At 40.6% G+C, this 22,919-nt stretch overlaps 1 protein-coding gene across 1 annotated transcript in view; it reads left to right on the top strand.

The window, feature by feature from the left end:
• Nucleotides 1–22,919, top strand: part of PRIM2 (DNA primase subunit 2) — a 270,527-nt gene that overhangs the window by 8,458 nt on the left and 239,150 nt on the right. The gene's annotated exons all lie outside the window — the stretch shown is intronic.

Genomic DNA, 22,919 nt, shown 5'->3' on the forward strand with positions numbered 1-22,919 from the left:
TTGTGGTTCTTTCCAATTGTTTTCTCCCTTTCTTTTGCATTCCTTTCCTAAATACCTGTCCAAAAGAGTATCTTACAGCTTTGTACAACCATAAACCCTTTGTTTTCAAGCCTCACATTTAGTTTGTTAAATATGTGATTTATTAAAACACAAAAGGGTTTCCTTTCTAAAACTGCATCTTTAACCAAGATTGTGTGCATCAGAATTTAAAACTATTAAGATACTAAAGCAGACAGATGAATGAGAGTTAATTGTAGTAAGGTTTAGGAGAGGTAACACTTCACTTTAGAAGTCAGTTGTCAAGTGCTACATAATGGTACTGATGTGGAATCTATGAAAGTTGTTTGCATAGGAGATGAGAGAGGTGGTTACCAGAGGCTGGGGAGAGAAGCAGTTGAAGCAGAGATGGGGAAAACTTAATGTGTACTGACTTTGATAGGAATGTGAAGATAAGGTGTTCTGCGGCACAATAAGGTGGCCACAGATGACAATGATGTCTTATGTATTTGAAGTGGTAAATGTTTAAGGAGATGGATATGCTTACCCTATGTTAGAAAATGTGTGCATGTATGAAAACATCACCTGGTACCCCATAAATATGTAGTTTTTAATGTGGCACTTTAAAAAAAAAACCACAAAAAGACCGCTTTAAAACACTTTGTTGGTAGTGGAACTGACTGAGACAGTTTTTGGTGTTGTAGTGGATGATTTAGGGACCCAGAAAATAAAAAGTGGAACCTGGAGTAAGTGAAGGACTTATTTTTGACAAGCAGAAGACTCAGCCACTGTAGTAAGCAAGAACAGCTAGTCCCATGAGCTGGGAAAAAGACTGCAAAAAGGGAAATGAACAAACATTTAGTGTCTCTTACTTGCTAGCAGGGTACTTTGTGTAACTGCGCTCATTTTCTTATACGATACACCACTGAATTTCATAGTAACATTCACCTGGGTGTAGACTGGGAGCCGTGCAGGACCATCTAACCAAAACCTATTGTGCCTTCCACTTTGTTATAATTTTGTTCTTTCATGAGGTACATTATTTTGTTAAGCAAGATTTGAGCAAGCTAGAGAGAGACAGAGGCAGTGAGTCTTGCACCTACAAGTTTGCTCCCCAAATGGCTTCAAGTGTCAATTTAGAAGCAAATAAGCCTGGAGCCAGGAGCTTCTTTTGGGTCCCAAGGCTTTGGGTCATCCTTTACTGATTGTTCAAGTCATGAGCAGGGAGTTGGATGGGAAGCGGAGTAGGTTGGATATGAACCAGTGCCCATATGGGATCCTTGCACTTGCAGGGGGAGGATTAGCCAATTGAGCCATCATGCTGGGCCCTGTCTTTATATTATGTATAATGCTGCAGTGGGTCTTTGTGTACCAATTTTTGTGTAGCTGTGTTTTAATTTCTCTGACGTATTTCTAGGAGTTAAATTGCTAGGCCATAGGGTAAGTCTAGTTGTAAACATTTGGAGATCAGAGTCTTTTCTTCAAAGTGACTGCACTGTTACACTTGTTACCAGTTGTAAGGTTTGAATCTCTCCATATACTTCCCAAGAACCGTTATCTCTCATTAAATAGAGTCATCAAAGTGAGCGAGACGTGGTATGTTGTGGTTTTGATTTGTGCTCATAATGATGCTACAGATATATTTTCATGTGCTCATTGGTTATTTTTTTTTTTTGTGGATGGAGAAAAGTTTATTCAGATTCTTTTCCCCAGTTAAAAAGAATATTTCAGAGAAAAAACGAACAAGCGTCTTCATCTGCTTTACTCCCTAAATATCTACTATATTCTGGGTGGAACCAGGCCAAAGCCATGAGCTGGGACGATCCAGCTACTCTTGCTAATGCCTGCTGCCTCCCATGGTAGACGTTAGCAGGAAGGTGGAACTGGAAATAGTTGGAATTTGGCACTCCAATGAGGGATGCAGATTTCCTCGCAGGATCATAGCTGCTGTTTCTAACAATGTCCTCTGCTTCTTAAAATTGAGTTACTTACTTTTTGTTTTATTGTATTACGTTCCTTACATTTCTTGATGTAAGTCTGTTATCAGGTACACTTGTGTGATTTATAAATATCTTTTGTCATCCTGAAAGTTTTCATTTTCTTTGATACTGTTTGTATTTAGAGCAAGTGTAACTTAATTATTTTCATGTGGGCTGTTAAGATTATTAGGTCCCATTTTACATTACTGTTGGATTGGGTATTAGGTTTCCCATGGAGAAGCTTTGGAGGAAACATGCAAGCCGTAGTAGGGCCCAGCTTCCTTCTTTAGTATGTAGGTATGCAATTGTTCCGGCATCCTGTATTGAAATAATTCTTTTTGCATTGGATTGTCTTGGCCCTCTGTTCCTGAACTAATTTTACTCCATTTATCTATATGTCTGTCTGTTAGGCCAGTACTATTATATGGTCTTAATTGTTGGTTATTGTATCTTTGTAGTATAGGTTTAAAATTAGGAAGTATGAGTGTTAGAACTTTATCCTTCTGTTTTTCTGGATTTTTTTTAAACTATTCTTGATATTTTCTCAGAAATTTTAATACCAGCTTGTCGAGTTCTACCAAACATTCAGCTGGAATTCAGATTATTGTGACATTAAATCTGTATAATAGTTTGAAATGTGTAACCTTCTGAACAACAATAGTATAGCTTTCAATTTCTGAACACGGATGTTTGTTTATTTAAAATTTTTAATTTTTTTCAACACTCTTCTGTTAGTGACCTTGTTCTGCACTTCGTTTTTGGAATATTTATGGCTGGGATACATATGTCTCCTTGAGTTTTGTGCATTGATCCTGTGTATCAAACTTACTGAACTTGTTAGCCTCATACTCTACTTACTATAAAATATGGTTTTCTTCTATAAATGGAGATAATTTTCTGAATTTCTATCTGGGTGCTTGTATTTCCTTATTTTTGCAAAATTATCATGGTTAAAGTCTTCAGTATATACCTTGCTGATTAGGAGTGTCAAAAATGGACATCCTGATCTTAGGGGAAAGCAAATATCGAATGTTATTAACTGAATTTTAAAATAGTGTGTTCTTATCAGATTGAAGAAATTTTCTTTTAGTTGAACACTTTCAGCATGAAAAGATAGTGGATTTTGTCCACCTGTACTTACTGAGACAATCATGTTTTTTGCTCTTTACTAATATTGTGTTATACTAATTGATTTTTGGGTATGAAACCTGTCTTGCGTTGCTGGGATAATTCTCTCTTGAATATGGTTTGTAATCTTCCTGTGTTGCTGGAATTGTGTTGCTGGTGTTTTCTTGATGTTTGTGTTTGCGTTGATTGGGTAGTTTGTAGTTTTCTTGTAATGTCATGTATTGATGTTGAGAGTTGTAGCAACTCATAGAATGAGCTGGGAAGTATTTCTTCCTCCTCTGTGTTTTGAGGAGGTTGTACAGTGTTCTTTGTTCATCCCTTTAAAAATTTTGAATTTACCAATGAATCCATTTGGGTCTAGGCTTTTCCTTGTGGGTCATTTTACTTCAAAATTTTAAGTTTTTAATGATGTTTACATAGTTGATCAGGGTGGGAAGGGTCAAGGACTAGGAGGGTGTGGGTAAGATCATTGTTTCCAAATCTTCCACCCTCTTCTGTATCTCGGAAGGGAGGAAGTTAGAGAAGTTAAACCCAGCTTCCATGATGCTCAAAATACCTGGTGATGGGGAATGGCCACCTGATGCATCCCAGGGCTCCTGATGTGGGGCCTACTCTGAGTGTTCTGCTTCAGTGGTTTAGATTGTTTTGAAATGCTGTTGATCTCGCTGGTCCAAGGATGAGGAAATCCTTCAAGGTCCATTTGCTTGATAGTCCACTCCAGAGTCTCCATTCACCTAGATATTTACTATCAATGCTTGGCTAGGGTAGCTGAACAATTTGTTCTGCTCTCCTTCCTCTGCTTGGTACCAGATGTCCTCTGTAGGCCCCACTGGACTGCCATATCCGCTATGTACACCTGGGTATGCTTCACATTGCTCTGTTTTAACCACTTAGGAGGCCTAGTTCTGAGATATGTACTCTGTCAGACCACAGATCCTATGATTCTCACCATGTTTGTAGTTGGTGGGATCCCCACAGAAACCTTGTTTGAGGTGATCCTTAGACCTGACACTTGTGTGTTTGCCAGTATGGAGTCTGGCTCAGTCTGTCACCCATCTTCCTACACACACACACACACACACACACACACACACACACACTGGTAGTTGCAGTTGCTGGGTCAGATCTATCTCCAACCCCATCTCTTATGCAAATCAGTGGGTATTGTGACCCAACCCAACCCTGCCCACCGCACAATTGGCCCCTTGCATACCAGCATGAGGAACTGCAGCCTACTCATGGTGACCCCCAATGATCCCCACCAGGCCCACTCCAGCCCTGGTTCCTATGCTTACCTGTATATGCAGCAGACGGCCCCAGTCTGTTTCTCATCTTACTCAGCTCTTGTATACGTCATTGGGCGTTGAAACCTAGCTCAATCCAACCGACCCCACTATTGAGCCCACACTCATGCTGGCAGGTGCTGCCACCTGTCTGGCCAGGCCTTTCCCTGGCCCTGATTCTTGTGTTCACCAGTGGGAGTTGCAGCCCATCAAGGAGGTTTCCACTACTAGGTATCCACCTAGTAGTTTCCGGACTAGGCCCTATTGCCAGTCCCAGATTTTGCACTCTCAGGTGGTTCTGCAGTCTAGCTTGACAGGACTAAACCCTCTGCCTGCCCCACTCACCTACCATCTCAGCGTTTGCCAGTTGATGCTGCAGCGAATCCCAACCAACCTGTTTGTGCATGCACCAGTTGGTTAGCTCAGCCATCCTCTCCCCTTAACCCAGTTCACATGCAGGCCAGCAGGTATTGTGACCCTGCCCAGTCAGTTCTGCTCCCAGTCCTAGCTCATGTTCACCTGAGGGAGGGGAGCTCTTTGCAGCACCCCCACCAGGCTCACTGCCTCTCTCCAGCAGGGTGTCTCGGTCTCATATGCGCTGGTGGGTGCTGTAGGCCTCATCTCAGCATTTGTGAGGGGGTGTTGCAGCCTGCGCTAGCCTGGTCTGCCCCCAGTTCAGCTGATGCTGGTGGGTGCTGCCATGCATTTCAGCCAGCTTCCAGTCCTGGTCTTAATGTGTATTGGCTAGTATTGCAGCCTGACTTGGCCTGTCTTGCACCCTGTCTTGTTTCTCTGATTTGCCAGTGGGTGTTGTGAACTGGCCCAGCCTGGCCTGCCCCGAGATCTGAGCCACACATAAGCTGGTAGGTAATGTAATCTGGCATGGTCTGAGTTGCTGCCAGCATTGGTTATTGCACTCACCTGCAGGGACTGCATTTTGATAAAGGAGTTCCCCAAGTTTGTCTATCAGGTCTCCTCCCAGTGGCAGATATTACACACACAGTGGTTCCTTGACCCAGACTTAGTCAGCCTTTTGTCTTGGCAGGAATAATGGCCTTTCCCACATGCCCATACTGGTTCTGGTTGTTACTGTTGGATGTTACAGCCCAGTCATACCTGGTCCTCAGCCAGACATAGCTCTCATGTGGTTCAGTGTAAGCCTAGATCTAACCTAGCCCATCTCCACCCACCCTGGCTCTCATGAACACCTGTGGGTGCTAGAGTCTAGCCCAGTCTGGCACACCCCAGACCCAGTCCACACCCACGCTGTGGGGTACTGCTGTTATGTCCAGCCCAGAATGCCACTTCATTCCAGCTCTTGCACTCACCAGCGGGAACCACCACCCAGCTGAGGCATCCCCTTAGCTCCCCAACCAGGCTTGTTCCCTGGTCCATGCTAACTAGCCCAGCTGTGATTTCCCACCTGTGCTGGCTCATCTGTCTGACCCTTAGAAGTTCTGCTGCTTCCATCCTCCAAACTGCTCAGTTTTAGCCCCCTCACTTACCTGCCAAGTACGGTAGCCTTGTTGATTGATGGATGTCCCTCAGAAGTCATTCCTTGCCTGTAACATATTCCCTCAGTGGTCTTCCCTGCCGCAATTTCCTGATCAATCCACGGATAACTCTAGTGGGGAAATCCCCAGGCTTCTTCCACCTGCCTGGAGCTGAGGCCTAGGTCTCCCCATTCCTCCTCCAACCTCTGGCAGCATCCCCATTGCCCCCCACAAGCCCTCTCACCCTAAGGCCCACAGGCGCACAAGGCTGTGCCCATGTGCCGCGGGCACCCAGCCACATGGCTGTTCCCACAATGGAGGGAGCCCTGGCAGCCAGCCTCATGGCAGCTGCTCCCCGCAGAGTGTGAGCTCTTAGTAGGAATCTTATTTGCGGGTCATTTTTAAAATACTAACTCTTCTCATTGTAGGTCTGTCTGTTTTCTGTTGATTCTTGTGTCAGTTTTAGTAATTTGTTTTTCTGGGGATTTTTTTCATGTATATAATTGTTCTAATACTTTTATATAATCCTTTTTATTTCTGTGAGATTGGCACTAATGTCCTCTTTTTCATTCTCCATGGTAATAATTTGAGTCTTTTCCACCTCCCCTTGTTATATCTAGGCAAAATTTGTCAAGCAGTCTTTCAAAGAATCAATTTTAGACTTGACTTTTCTTTATATTTTTGTAATTTGTTTTAAGATTTATTTTTCTTGGAAAGGCAGATCTACAGGGAAAAGGAGAGACAGAAAAATCTTTCGTCTGTTGGTTCACTCCCAAAATAGCCACAATGGCTGGAGTTGAGACATTCAGAAGCCAGGAGCCAGGAACTTCTTCTGGATCTCCCATGCTGGTGTGGGGTCCCAAGGCTTTGGGCTGTCCTCCATTTTCCCAGGCCACAACCAGGGAGATGGATGGGAAGGGGGCTAACTGGGACACTGACTGGTGCCCATATGGGATCCTGGTGGATGTAAGGTGAGGATTTAGCCACTAGGCCATTACACTTGGCCCAACTATACTAGGTGTTACTCAGTCATACTACAGTTCTCCTACCCCCTGGGAAGAAAATGGATTATTGGATGACCCAGCCAGAGTTTAGATTTCAGACAAAAACCTGCAACCTCCTTCTCTAACCTGTGTTTTAATGCAGACTTTCTGTTTTAGAGAGCCAGGGACAGTTGTTTATCCTTTTGAATGGTGATTATTTAGTCCCTTACTGTTTTGCATTCTGTAACTCACTTGTTTTTTTACATTGTGTTTCTAATTCATAATACTTTACCAGTGCTTTCTGTGGTCACATCAGCTTGCTTTTCAGTATTGCCTGACCACAGATTTTGGCGATGGCTTCCTTTTCTCTCCTGAATGAATTGATATGCTTGTCCTCTTCCAAGTGTGTTGACCTTTCTCTTATACTCTTGTCCTTGGTGGTTCATATTTTTTATATTTTGTAATTTTTTTGTGTTAGGAGGTAATGGAAATATTCATGTTTAGCTTGCTACAGTTAACTAAAGGAACAATTGCTTCAATATTTGTGTTAAATTGGGGTAACAAGTTAAGATTTTGGAATGTGTTTTATTAATAGTGGTTAATAGTTCAGGTTATAGTATTGTCTGTTTTCAGTTACATTAAAATACCTGAGACTGTATTCTTAGGAAGGAAGGTGGTTTATTTGGAATTAGTTTGCAGGTTTGTAGTCCAAGAATGGACAGGCTCGTAGGTTCAGGCATTTTGGGAGGCCAGAGAATGGCTGAATTGTAATCGCTTACAAGCCCTGGAAGCAGAGAGAGGATGCATCCTTGGCATGTGTAAGTAAGCCTGCTGTAAGCATTACCTTCCAGGGGCAAATGCAGTGACCTGAGAGCTCTCACTAAGCCCAGCTCGGAGTGTTCTACTTAGATCTCATCTCCGTTCAATCTATTTAACCATTTGTAATCCACTGACCATTTAATGTAAGAACTTTAGGTTTAAATGTCCGTCAGTCATGGGAGCCAAATCCCATTGAAAGCATGCTAGGTATTTTTGTGTTTGATTCCTTCTTCTGGGATGTATCAGCGCTAGAAAAGCTTTCCCCATGTATCTCTTAGGTGTGCTCCTACACATCTTGTGTGGTCTGTCAGGAGTGCAAGGTCATTTCCACTCTATCCATTTCTTGTGTGTGTGAGTCTATGTGTATTATACACATATATGTATATATTTTATATTTGTTAGAAAGCTGAGGAGGGAGAAGGATCAATATGCAATTACCAGGCTAGGCTAGGCTGAAGCTAGGAGCCCAGAACACATTGTGGGTATCAGGGACTGAAGTATTTGGACCATCAACTCTTACCTCCCAGGTTGCGTGCTAACAGAAGGTAGAATCAGGACTTGAACCCCGGCACTCCCATCTGGGATGTTGGTATCCCAAACAATGTCTGAAATGCTTTACCAAACATCTGCCTCTGATCCAGTCCATTTCTTTGAGCTGCTTTTAGCAAGCTGCTTTGAAAGACACATGTTTCCTTTGCCATATGGACTGAGCTTATTCATTGCTTTCTATAAAGGCAGTCCAGCAGTGTTCTTCAGCATTGATTTAAACCCTGCACAGAGCACCTTGGGACTGTACTGTGCTGCTGCATGAGACTTGGGATCAGTGATAATAGCATACACATACATGTTCTCCTGCTGTTTCCTGTGACATGAGTACCAGAGGTGTTTGTGATGCAGCAGTCTTGTATCTTCTGCCAGCATCCTGTAAACATTAACAGGCGTATTGACTTACAGTAAAGGTAATTCTGCTGTATGATTTGGGTAAAACTCTAATCAGAACTTTAGTTTCTTTATGTTTTTAGTACACCAGGGGTCTCCTTCCTGAGGAGTGCTCAGCCTACGTCCTACCATGTGTCACATAGATTGTCAGGCCTCAGCCGAGCAAGCAAAGCAGAAATCACAAAAGCAGAAAACACTGAGGTTCTTCAGTACAGTGGTTCACTCCCCAAGTGGCTGCAACAGCTGGAGATGAGCCAGTCCGAAGCTAGGAGCCCAGAGCCTCTTCTGGGTCCCCCATGCCAGTGCAGGGTCCCAACGCCTTGGTATGTCCCCAACTGCTTTTCCAGGCCACAAGCAGGGAGCTGGATGGGAAGTGGGGCTTCCAGAATTAGAACAGGCACCCCTGTGGGATCCCGGTGCATTCAAGGTGAGGACTTTAGCTGCTGGGCCATTGTGCTGGGCCCAGAGTATCATAGTTTTTAATACCACTCTAGTTGTTTCTGGTCTGTTTGCTTCAATTATTTTGTGTATTTGTATTCTGTTTTACTCTGCAGGTTAGTTGAGGTGCATTATAGTAAGATACATTAATGTATGATGCAGAAATGTGGATAAAATTGACAGTTTGATGAAAGGGAAGGTTAATAGGCACATTTATCTCAGGTGGCCTTACACAGTTTGTAAAGAGAGCCTTAAGGTTGGCTTTCTGAGAGTTAGCTGATTCTCAGTTGGGGTTAGGATGCGCAGGTAGTGCTCCTATGGTTTCAGTCAGACTGTGGATGAAGGTGTGTGGGATGTGGGAAACATTAAGCCTGTAATGTGGAAAGCTGGGTCAAGCATTTGTGGCTGGTGGGGATTTATGGGACACACAGTAAAAAGGTCTTGCTGGGGACTTGGCACAAATCCTGTTCCTTGGATCAATTGCAAACTCTTCCTGCAGAGACCTAATCCTTCCTCTTCTGCTACTTTCTTCTGGTGTCTGATAACAGTAATTAAGACACTTGCATTTGAATGCCATTGATTAGCTTGCCACAAGGTTCCTGTTTGCTTATGGTGCTTCATTCCCAACTTACATCATTTTGTTAATAGGAGTATGCACATTTCCTTCATTTCCATTGAAGTGTTTGGTTTAAATTTGGAAACTGTTATACCCAAATTTGATGCTGATGATTTTATACTCACAAGAAAGCAAAGGTGGGGAAAAGTTAATGTCTGTGGCATGAGGGGATTTCTGACATGTCACCTATTTCCTAAGGAGAGGCAGAAGGAAATTTTGGAATGTGGGTGAGCTCAGGACCTCTTTGGTTTCCATGCTGCAGAAGGTGGATTTCCGGCACACATGTTTTAGTCTGCTTACACTTATTGTTTGTGCAGTGTACTTGTGTGCATTTCTTGTTTTTAGTTCCCTGAATGCTGCAGTGATTTTTTTTACATTGACCTTTATATTGACTTTTCTATTTCTACTTGAGTAACATAAATCTGTTAGATTAGAAGAAGCAATGCTACAAGTTGCCTTGCTTCTGTTGGTGGAGAAATATGTAGAGAAAAAGGGATCATTAATTTCTTTGCATAGATCTTTTAAATTTTGTTTTTCATATTTTCATGTATGCTATATTTTATTGGATTAAAAATAGGAAACGATGAATGGGCCAGATTTGGAGCTTTATGTTCTCTTTCTGATTGAGGTTGTACATTGATCCTCTGGTTTTTTTACTCTCTACTTGTATTTCCAGTAGATAGTAGATTCTGAATCTTTATCATATAGGATAGAAAATCTTCCAAATATTCAAAAAGGCAGAATTAGTTTTTTTTTTAAAAGATCTGCTTATTTTTATTTGAAGGGCAGATTTTACAGAGAAGGAGGGACACAGAGGTTTTCTATTGGTTATTTCACTACCCAAATGGCCAGAATGGCTGAGCCTTTTGGGAGACTGTGTCTCCCAAGTGAGTGCAGGGGCCCAAGGACTTGGGCTATCTTCCTTTTTCCCCCCAGACCATCAGCAGGGTTCTGAATGAAAAGTAGAGCGACTGTGATATGAACTGGCACCTATGCAGGATGTGGTTAGACCATGCAGAGGATTAGCATGCTACCCCACCGTGCAGACCCCAAATTAGTATTTTTTATATGTATAAATAGCTTGGATTTTAATATGGAATTCTGAGAAGGATTAAAAACAAGTGGATAGTGGTGTCTGTTAGGATTACTTTGAATCTCTTTTTGTGGAGTTGATTGATGTAACCCTGGGTCGCATTAAAGGTGAATGCATAAGGTTAGATGGATTGTATTAAAGCTTCTTTCAGTTGGCCAGTTAAGAAAAGGTCAGGCCTTGACAGTGTCAGCCTCATAGACAAAGGATGTCTGTACCTTGGCGTTTGAGTTTGACAGCAACTTATTTACTTGGTTGTTTTTTAAAACCTCCATATTGTTTGAAGTTTCATTGGATCTAATGCCAGGATGTTGGCTTCATTAGAATAATACAGAAAGGTAGGAATGGTGAAGGAGAAGATTCTTTGAGAGTATTCATTGCATCACATGTGAAAATTGCACTATATAGTATGAAGAACTAGTATTGCTGAAATATTTATATTTAAGGCAGTAAGAGATTATACTGAAGACAAGTGAGGTAGTTCCCTTGTTGCCTGGCTTGGTGAAAACCAGTACATGTAAAACTTACCTTTCCCTTTCCTTCTGATTTTTTAAAAAGATGATTATTTGAAAGGCAGAGCTGGAGAGAGAGACAAAGACAAAGACAGAAACAGACAGGGATTCTCTATCTACTGGTTCACTCCCCAGATGGCTGCAATGGCTTGACCAGGTTGAAGCCAGTAGATAGGAAGAAGCTTCATCTGCATCTCCCATGTGGGTATTGGGAGCCCATGCACTTGGACTATTTTCTCTTGCTTTGCTCTGGCCGGTAAAAGGGAGCTGGGTTAGACAGTGAAACAGCTGGAACTGGAATCGGCTCTCACATGGGATGCTGATGTTACAGACGGAAGCTTTATTTTTTGTGCCACAGCACTGGCCCCTATTTTGCTTATTTTCAAATAACTTTTTCTTATCCTTATTCAAACATCTAAAATGTATTACCCCTTATAGCTTGATATTTCCTTTTCTTTTAGAATTTATTTTGTGTCTGTCTTGGTTAGTAACTTTTTTTCAGCAAGCCTGAATTAACATTCATTTTTCATCCATTATTGAGAATATTGGTTTTGAGTTTATTAGGAACTTTTAAATATTTTCCTCTATGCAACATAGGATTTAGTGTTTTATGTGCATTGTATTTGTAAATATTCCCAATAGTCTTTCATTTTTTCTTGGATACTTGCGAGTTAGACTTGAGATGGTCATGGTTTGTTGAAGATTTTACTATAATGATAATACTTCCATTGCTACTTGATACAGTTTTGATTGTTGTATGCTATCTGGAATGTGGTCTATGTAATTTCTATTAACTTATAAAGATGTCATTAACCTGACATACATGCTGCTCTTTTTCCATCCCCCAAGATCACAGTTTATTAAAAGCCTGCTAATAAGTTGGCAATTGACTTTCAGTGCCATAGTTGCAGGATGGAGAGACTTGTGCAGCTTCTCTATATCTTGATACAGAGTAAGTCTGGTGACATAACTGAAGCAGGATATGTAGATGTTTGATCTGCGTGGCTTTTCCTACATCTTCTGACAAAACTTTCTGGCTGTAAGTTTTTGTTAGAACATTGACAACAGTGGAGTTGGAGTATGGAAGAGAGTGAAGTAATATAATAGGACACGGACTATCAGTGCTCTGGGTAGAAAGTCCAGACCTAAAAGCATCCAAGGGGGAAAGAATTAGCAGACAAAGGGTGTTAAGGGAAGAAATTATTCATCATGTTTGTCAAGGATGAAGTAAAACTTACTTCAAGGAGGGTGTTTTGCCATGAAGTTTGGAGTGGGGAGAGAGATGAGCTCAAGTTGTTTCAGTGGGAACAGTGAGCATTTATAGCCAAGGGTCCAAGTGTGGTAGGGAATGGAAAATCATGGAGAAGGGAGAACAACCCAGCTGACAAGATTGAGACCTGGCTTAGACAAAATGTAGCAGATTTTCCCTAATCTGGATTTTTTTTCTAAAACTCAATAAGCAGGCCCTGTGAAAGAGGATACAGGAACTTGAATAGATTTAGGTTAAGAATTACTTATCTTCTGACTGGGAGAATGAGTATTTTTATGTTTCAAGGCTGTGCAATAGGCCAGGGTGCTGGTTCTTTTCTAAAGTACAAAAATAGCTAAGTGTTGAGTAAATGTTTGAATTCATTTCTAAAGAAAATAGTAATCTTATTGAAAAGACTTATCTCTATTCTGTTTCATGAAGACTAGACATTTTTATGATGAGCACAGAAACATGAAAACTTACATTTTCTCAGGGTTAAATGTGTCGGGTGGCAAACATAAAATGAAGTGAGCTTTTTCTACAAATGTGGAAATGAGTTATTTTGCTCGTTCGCACACCTCAGTGTGTTCTGGGTCTAAATAAGAAGTGATTGAGACAGAGCTGTCCGTGTGTTTCTTTTACAGTTGAATGCCTTTGATTTTCTTCTAAATGGGGAACCTTTTTTCTACCAAGGACCTCTTGGAAATTTATGACATAATTTGTGGGTCATATAAAATTATCACCTTAAAAATTGAATTTTATTGAATTTTGAGTCCTCCTGCAGTTGCCTTGGCAAGGCCAGTTCAAATGAATTCTTGGGCCTTAACTGGCCTGTGGAGTGGGCATTCCTTATCCTGGCAACGCATATGCACAGGGCTACTTTGTTCTCATTGTGATTTTTTTGGCATCAAATAATTATGGAAGCCCACCATACATTATTTTATACTTATTGGTTAGCTACAGTAAAGTGTTGATAAATATTATGTTTGGAGGATAGGGATAGGAATTGTTAAATTTTCAGTTAAGGTCTAATCATTTATGTATATATGTAAAAAAAAAAAAAACTCTGACCGATGGTCTTTAGTGGCAATATTTAAGAATTCACAAAATTTGGATTTTCTCTATCTAGCTGCAAAATTAGATTCTGCTCATCATAAGATAGTTTAAACCTAGAGATGCTATGGTTCAATGAAAAAATTCAAACTGAATTACTCTTGAAGTTTAAATTGAACATATTTAAAAAAATCAACTTGAGAAAGTGGTTTCTTAAGTTTTTGTACAACTTATGAATAGAGTTAGTTATATTCTTGTTGCTGATGACTCTCCTTGCCTATGATCTGTCCTTGGAAAAAATACATGATTTTGAATTTCCCACATTTAGAGTTACATACTGATTGTCTTGTGTTGTTACATGTGTAAACTCACATGCACTCAAGAGTCCTCAGGGGTTTTGGGAAATGTTTAATAAGTATTATACATGGGCTTAATCTTTATTTTGGGGCAAAAAACTCTTAATTTTATGAACTTTTTGAAATATCTACGTTCATACACACTTCATTCTTTTACCATCTAAATATAGATATCGGTTTTGCTGATAACATCATTAGTATGAAGTCATCTGTAATTGAATATTTCCATTGTGAAGTGTTAATCACAATTTCTGAAAATATTCTGAAAAATATTGCTGAGTTTTTTAATCTATACCTGCTTTTTTACACATTATTTTCATTTTGTGTTTTTTGTGGCCTTATTGTCTTGAACTTTTCTGAAAAACTTAATCCTTTTGGGTTTAAGTCTCGTGTCATGGACTGGTTCAGAATGTAGATCGGATGGCCCTACCCTAGGTCTTTTGGGTGAGTGAGAACAATGGATATGGGGGATTAATGGAATCATAAATACATAACCATTTTATGATGTCTGTCATTGAGTGGCTAAGTGTGAGCTACAAAAACAAGAGGAAGTGGTTGCTGTTGGATAACAGCAGCTTTCTAATTACTTCAGAGCTTTTGAATAAATCCCTTTCACTCCTCCTGAACCTTCTGAAGGCATCCAAAGGATGGGGCATCGAATTCAGCTGCCTCTATTCTCTGTCTGTCAGTGACTGGCAGCCTCCTTGGCTTTCATGCTCAATCCAGATACATTCCAGCTCCCTGTAGTTCAGTCAAGGAGCAAGATTTTTGTTTGAGTCCTAAAATCCCAGGGACTGTTCATGAACTTGTATGGTATCCTTTATTTCCTAAGGAATAGATATTTATTGATTACCAAGTAAGAAGTGAACTTATTAAGATTTGGATTTACAAAAGATGTAAGGAGATGAGCACAGAAGTTAATCGCTAATAGCTGGGATTTAGTAAGTATTTATTGAGTGCCAGGCAATTTGCTAAATGCTTTACATGGATTGTATAACTTAATCCTTAACAAAAGCTCAGAGAGGTTAAATAAGTTGCCTCTTAGTCGGACTTCTGGATATTTTGAGTTGTGTGAATCACAAGGTATGTTGCTAAATATATAAACAGATTTCTTCATAGCACAGTATGGAATGGAGTGCGTGCTGGCATTTAAAGGTGACAGGGCCCATCTACAAACACAGGTGTGAGTTTAGAGATTTACATCAATGTAGGAAATTAAGGTAGTTTTGGCTTATAATTTTACTTTTTTTAAAAAACATTTCTTAATGTATTGTTTACTTCACTAACACTGAGAAGCTGTCAAACAGATAGATATATTGTTTTCATAACTGAGCTTGTATCTGGATGTTTTCCTCTTGTAGAAAATCATCTCCTTAAATTAAATCCTCAATATCGTAATTCCTGCACTTGTGAGCTAATAGGTGAAAGAGAGAACCAAAAGCATCATAACAATTCTTCTTTTTTGTAGTCTCCTTTGTAAACAGAGTTCAGAGCTCCTCATCTAGAGTGAATGTAAAGCTTCCTAGAATCCTGGGAGAATAGGACAAGCAAACAGCTCAGAGAGCAAGGATTAAGAATGGCTGTGTCCTCAGAGTCTTTATTCTCCTTGGAGATGTCGTCATAGAATTTTAGTAAGAATGCCTTTTTCCTATGATTGTGGAAACATGTAGTGAAGTTTCTGGTTTTTGAATCATTTTGTAAGATTCCTAGAGGTCATCCTTTTATGATGATAGCTTACAACATCCAGTCTTGGGATTGATTCAGTCACAAAAATAATCCTAATTCCTAAAAAATGTATTTATTTGCATGTTAACCAATAATGATAGTGATAACAATAGTGTAAACAATATCCTAGAGAAACTTCAGGCATCGTAAACCATTGGGAGAACTTTGGTTTTGGACAAGGGGACCTAGGAAATTTAGCTTAGCCTTCTGTAGACCCTGAAGAAAAACTCAGAAAGGCCTAGGGATGCTTAGTAATGACCTGGGGTTGGAGTGATCTGTTTTATTCCATTGAGAAGGCTAAATGGCCACTTGAGCTCTGTTCGAGGACCTGCTGGACATACAGGGCATCAAGTCATTCCCTTCTAGTCTCCAGCAGTGGCAAGCCCTTCCATGCCTCCTAGCTTGAGCACATGACACCAACCCCACATTCTTGACAAGAAGCCAAGATGCAACACAACCCAGGTTTATTTGGGTCTTACGCTGAAGCTCAAGGAAGAAGACCATGGCGAGCAAAGGTTCTGCCAGTGAGCTCAATGATGAGAACTGAGCAGGGGTTTTATTGGATGAGCAGTATGGTGGTTCCACACCTGGCCTGGAGATCTGGTTTGTCTTCCTTGGTACATGACATTCAGTTTGTACTTAGGTCAGGATTATATTTTGGCAAGCACTGTTTTTAACTTTTTTGCGTACAACATGCTCAAAATGGTGTTGCTCACTACCATCATCCCAGGAGGCTCACATTATCAGTCACATTGGGCTAGTGAGGGCATGTGTGTAATTAGACAATTAGACGAGTCACTAACAGAGCAGCAGGCAGTCTTTGGCATGTAGAATCTGGATGCTTTTAAGCTGAAGATGGACGTGTAAATGAGGAGGTGAATACATGGAGTTTGGGAGGGGCTTTAGTGAATCTTTTTAAATTTAAAGCAGAATTAGTTGCAATGCAGAGTGAGAGCAAGTAAGCAGCCTAGTCAAAGAGAATGTATATTCACTGATTCACTCCCCAAATGGCTACAGTGGCTAGGGATGGGCCAGGTGGAAGCCTGAAACTCCATCCTGGTCTCTTGCTTGGATGACAAGTGCCCAAGAACTTGGGCTGTCATCTGCTGGCTTCCCAGGCACATAAGCAGAGAACTGGATCAGTAGCTGAGAAATTGGGAATTGAATTGGCACTCCAATATAAGATGCCGATACTGCGGGAAGCAGCTTAAGTGGTACCACCAAAACTAGCCCCTATTGAGTCCTGCTTCTATCCTTTCACATGCAGGCATCCTTCACTCCATTTTTCCTAAACTTGGTATAGTCTGTACTCCTGAAGGTATTTTAGGTGTCAAATACTTGGTTTATTTAGTGGCATTTTAGTTATCTTCTCTTTTTGTATCAAGGAAATGCATTTCTGTATTTTCCACATTAATGTTGCTTTTTGATTTACTTTTTTAATTGAAGAGACAAAGAGGGAGGAGGGGATTGGGAAGTTAGCAGGTTGAGAGGAAGTTTGTATATGCTGGTTCACTCACTACATACCTGCCGTGGGTCCGATTGTGTGGGGCTAGAGAGTCTGGAATTCAGTCCAGGTGTTCCAAGCCTGTGGTGGGGACCCAAGAATACTGCCTCTCAGGTAACACATGAACAGGAAGCTGGGATTGGTAAGAAAGCTTGGATTTGAACCCAGGTACTCTAATGCAGAATGTGAGCATCCCAATGGGAGTTTAACCACTAGGCTGATATCTATCCATGATTTTACATTTTTATGGCAAAGAAGTTTGTCATTAAATTGTAGGAAAGGGTAGAGGACAAGGCTAAGTAAAGGGTAGGTGGGAAGTTTAGGAGGTTTTTGAGAGGTAGAGTAACAATCTGAGGAAGGTATGTGCAACAAATGAGTAAATGAAGTAGAGGATTGAGATTCAACATTGCTAGGTAAAATAGAACATTGAGACATGAGACAGTCTTAGAAGTATATTGCCACTGTCCTAGTGACAAGGAGAATTATTTGTTGAATGAGTGAATGATGAAATGAGGATCAACAGAGAATATGAACCATAGCAGTAGCTATGGGAATGGAAACATGTGGACACAAATAGTGGGCATTTTTGAAGTAGCCTCAAGAAGCCTTGGTACCCAAAGGAATGGGAAGTGAGGATAACTGCAAGCTGGCTGGTATAAAGGACAAGAATAACTTCTTGTTGGTACTGATGGGGACAATAAAATAGTAATATTTTTGGTGACAGGATAGTACATTTGGTTTTGAAGACATAGCTTGGGAGTGCTGTTGGGCCAATGAAGATAGGCAGTGGACAATTAAAATGTTAGGAGTTCATGGTTAACAATATGTAATCAAAGTACCAGATGGAATACTGTTTGAAACTGGAAAAGAAGACTCTAAGAGGAAGGGTATGAGTGAAAAGACCTAGAAAATTCATTCGATAGTAGATTTGATTTTGGTAGATTTCAATGTCTCATTTTCTTCTACCATAAAATGGGGGAAAAACATGTCCTGAAGTGAGACTATTAATAGTGCATGAAGTACACAGAGCTTGGTGGGTATGTAGTACTTAGTAAAGGTTAGCTGTCTTGATGTTTATTGAGTATTTTGGTTATGCATGTGGTAAGTTAGGGCAGACATTCAAGAAGAAGTTAAGCTGCAGGTTAGAACTTTCACATATGGAGTTCTTGGGGTTCAGTTTCAGGCTGTAATCCCAGATTCTAACTTTTGGTAGGTGTCCACCCTGGGTGATAGTGGCTGGGTCCTTCCCACTCATGTGGGACCTTGATGGAGCTTCTGTCTGGGCACTGGCTGTGCCACTGCACGTGTCCAGAGAGTGAACCACTGCATGGGGATTGCTTTAAATCTGCCTCTCCATCTCTCCAATAAAATGACAAAACTAAAAAAAAAAAAAAAAATCAACAAAAAACCAACCAAGCAAAACAAACAGAATGAACCACCAAAAAACCCAAAAACAAAACCTCACAGTGAACTGATTCTGATTATTCTAACTTTAGAATTTATACCTAATGATTGCAATTGAACAAAAGATTAGCAGTGGTATTTTTCTCAAATTGGAACTTTGAGTTGTAATCTTAGAACTAATTTTATGTAATTCCCTTTTAGGTGTTTATATAAAAAGTCTTTTAAAAAGATTTACTTACTGTTGTTTGAAGGACAGATTTCTAGGAAGAAGGAGAGATGGAGAAGGTCTTCTATCTGCTGGTTCATTCCCTAAATGGCCACAGTGTCTAGAGCTGAGCCGATCCAAAGCCAGGAACTAGGAACCTCTTCTGGGTCTCCCACATGGATGCAGGGTCCCAAGGACCTCACCCATCCTCTGCTGCTTTCCTAGGCCACAAGGAGGGAGCTGGAAGGGAAGTAGGGCAGCAAGGGCGTAAACTGGTGCCCTTATGGGATGCTGGCACCACTGTATAGAGGATTAGCTTGTTGAGCCATCCATGAGACCAGCCCAAGACTTGCCTTGCCTTGCCTTGCCTTGCCTTCTCTCTCTCTCTCTCTCTCTCTCTCTCTCTCTCTCTCTCTCCCTCTTTCTCCCTTTCTCTTTCTTTCCCTCCCTCTCTCCCTCCCTTTTCCCTCTCTCCCTCCCTTCCTTTCTTCCTTCCTCCTTTCCTTCCTTCCTTTTTAATAGCATGTAATGACTTCATGTAGTTCAGACTTTAGTAAAGAGCTTCATTTTTAATTTTATTCCCCTTGTTTTCTGATTCCTTGGCTTTTGTGGCTTAGAGGTAACTGCTGGGTGAATATGCAGTGTTTTCCTTCCAGTAGTTTTAGAGTGCAGTAATGTGGGTTGGAGGTACTAAAACTGAATTGGGCATGTGGCAGATTTTTTATAATGAAAATGGCTACAAGGAACCCAATATTTGGCATCAGCTTTTTTTTTTTTCCTGTTGTGGATTAGTATATTCTAGAAGTGTCATTTGGGGGAGCCAAAGCACCGTACTATGCCTTCCAAGAACATTGAATTCAGAAGGGAGCAAAATAATGAGATGAATTTGAAGTTGTTTTTGCAGGATTTGCATGTTTTTTTTTCTTCTGTTTTGATAGTAAATGGCTAGTGGGGATTGCTAAATAGTGAATGAATAAAACTGGCAGCTCTTTTTCTTCAGGAAGGAGCTTGTCCCTTCTGGAACAAGTCAGAGAACAGTGACTAAGTGAGCAGCAAGGGTGTTACTGAAGAAAGCAAAGGCACTTTGCACAGTGAAGCCTGCTTGTGCGGGAGTGGTCCCACGTCTGCAATGTGTTTAACATTGTGTGGCTCCTTGAGTGAGAGGGGAGGTGCACTCTATTAAAGGAATGAATATTCATGGATTCTTTGGGAAGCTGGCAGACATTGCCTGCAATCTACCTATGGCACCTTTTCATTTCCTTTTAAGGTCCTATTGTTCCTGTCTTGGTGGTTGGTAGATGAGTCAAATCAGCTTGCTATAACTTATTAGAGAGCAATCTTAGAACTAATGTTATGTAATTCCCTTTCAAGTGTTTTTATAAAAAGTCTTTTTTTTTTTAAAAGATTTATTATTTGAAAGATTTATAGAGAGCAGGAGAGATGGAGAGAGAAGCTACAGGCCATCTAGATCAATCTTGGCTCCTTAAGCTGATCTGAGTCTGTTGATCTTAGGCTGTGTTAATTTTTGGAGCAGGGAGAATCAAACTCCAATCCTGTAGGTATTCAGATAATAGGAACTATTTCTAGGTGCCTGAGATGTTCTCTCTACCTCCCTGTCTAAAGACTAAATATTAATTACATTTATACCTAAAGTTCTAACCTCTTACATTTTCATTTTAGTTATCCTATTGGTGCTCTAAGGATTAAGAGAAATCTGTATTTTCCTTTTAATGAAATATCATCACTTCAGAGCTTTAATTGCTGGAACCTAGACTGTTGATTCCTTGACTAATTGGGATCCATGGTGAAATGCATTAAAAAAAAATAAATATCCTTTGGATTTTTCTAGTCAGTGAACCAGCTAATATTTTCTGAGTGCTTGTAAATGCAGAGAACTAAATTACATTAAAAATATTGCCACTTGAGTAAGTCCTTAAAGAAACAATTTGGAACTCTTTGGTTGATTAGCGTACATCAGCACTATTGTTTGGGCTTTCTAGATATAAGTTGTTTTGGAATATGAGTATCTGCATATACATTAGAATTTGGATTTAAAGAAGAAATCTTATTCTGTCTATCCTGTTTTTATTTTATTTAACTGTATGCCATTTAAAATGGTTGGGAATTTCTTACCCCTTTTAATATCACTTTGGTCTGATTATTTTTCCTTTTGTTTACCACTTCCTCTGGCACAGCAGCCCGCACATGCGCGCACACGTATAGAAAGCCACAGTTTGGGTAATATTTATAACAGGAAAGAAATTTTTAGTAGGTTGCTGTCTGATCATGAGCAGAAACCTGCTTTTGAATTTCAAAAAATTTTTGATAAGTTGAACTGTAGAACACGGTGGCTATCTCTAAGATTATGGTTTTATCTGAAATTAGGGTTTAACATGTTATAAATTATATATGCTTACTCCATTATCCTTTACGCTGTGTTATTTATTACCTGACCTAATTTTCATTTTTCTTTGAGAAAGAGAGTAGAGGGAAAGGAGACAGAGCTCCTGTTCACGGAGTTACTTCCTACATACTATCATTGTGTAGGGCAGCACTAGAGCCAAAACAGGAGCTCAGGCCAGGTCTCCCACATGGTCAGCAGGAATCCAGCTAACTTGGGCAGTCAGTGCTGTCTTACAGGCTCTGTGTTGGTGAAAGTTGGAGTCAGGAGCTAGAGGTGTACAGCAAACCCAGGCACCCCATTGTGGGGTGCGAATGTCTTTTTTTGTATGTGTGTGATTTATAGAGTTATAGAAGGAGGTTGGCAAGAGACTAAGAGGTCTTCCAGCTGCTGTTTCATTTCCCCAATGGCTGCAATGGTTAGGGCTTGGGCCAGTCTGAAGCAAGGGGCTTCTTTGATTCTCTCACTTGATTGCAGAGGCCCAAGCCTTGGGCCATCCTTCGCTGCTTCCCTGGGCACAACAGCAAGGTGCTGGATTTAAAGTGAAGCAGCCAGGACCTGAATTGATATCCACTTGGGATGTCTTTGCTGGACGTGGCAGCTTAAAAAGCTTTGCTGCAGTGCCGGCCTGGATACAAGTGCCTTTACCTGTAGGTTAAATTCCTGCACCTATTACTGATAGTTTTTTTAAAAACTATTTATTTTTAACGGAAAGACAGACATACAGAAAGAGGAGAGACAGAAAGATTTTTTTCTCCACTGGTTCACTCTCCAGGCAGCTGCAGTGGTTGGAGTTGAGCTGATCTGAATCCAGGAGCCAGGAGTTTCCTCTAGGTCTCCCTCGGGTGTGCAGGGTCCCAAGGCCTTGGGTAGTCCTCCACTGCTTTCCCAGGCCACAGGCAGGGAGCTGGATGGGAAGTGGAGCAGCTGGAATGTGAACAGTCTCCCATATGGGATTCTGGGCATGCAATGTGAAGACTTTAGCCACTAGTGTACTGTGCCAGGCCCTGCCTAAAGTATTTTAAGAATTCCCATGGTTATTTCCTTTCACTTTGCTAACTCTAAGGGTGTTTTGGATGGGTTGCAAGAGGAAATAGGTTTTTTTTTTTTGGTTTGTTTTTTGTTTTTAAAGCCAACATTACTGTAGGTAACAGGCAATGTCTTGTTTTTCTCTGACAGGCCACTGACGTATTTATGAGAGCTTTTCTGTTGTATGGTTGGGTGGATGCCCAAGTGAACTAACCTTGCTGCTGTAGTATTCAGTACTGAGTGGTGAACTGGGAAGGAAACTCTTCCCTCCCTCCTCTCCTGCTTTTAAATGCTAATTGAATCTAACAAGTCTTCACCCAGATCTTTTCGAATAAAGTTGATATCTGGGGAGATGAAAGAGAAATGGAGATAAAATACTTCTCTCAGTTTTGTGTCAGTTGACCCCAGATAACAGAATTAGCCTAAATATTGCAAAGGGTTAAGTTTCAGCACATGAAGCTGAACTTGATTGATATTTCTTTGTTTTACTTTACATTTGGCTAAATTAGTTAATAATATAGGTTTAAAAGAATTCTAATAAATGCACCCTGTTTCACCTTCTTAATTTGAAGAAGTATAATTTGCCTAAATTATGCAAAATTCTAATTAAAGTGTTTAATTTGCTAATCATCTCAGTTTGATTAGAAGCAGATGCTGATTATCTGCACAAGTGTAAATGGACCTTTCAAAGATGACTTTCACTGTTCAAAATCAAC

Source organism: Ochotona curzoniae, unplaced genomic scaffold, assembly GCF_017591425.1.
Source record: "Ochotona curzoniae isolate NIBS_2020 unplaced genomic scaffold, NIBS_Ocur_1.0 contig_3819, whole genome shotgun sequence".
NCBI lineage: Eukaryota > Metazoa > Chordata > Mammalia > Lagomorpha > Ochotonidae > Ochotona > Ochotona curzoniae.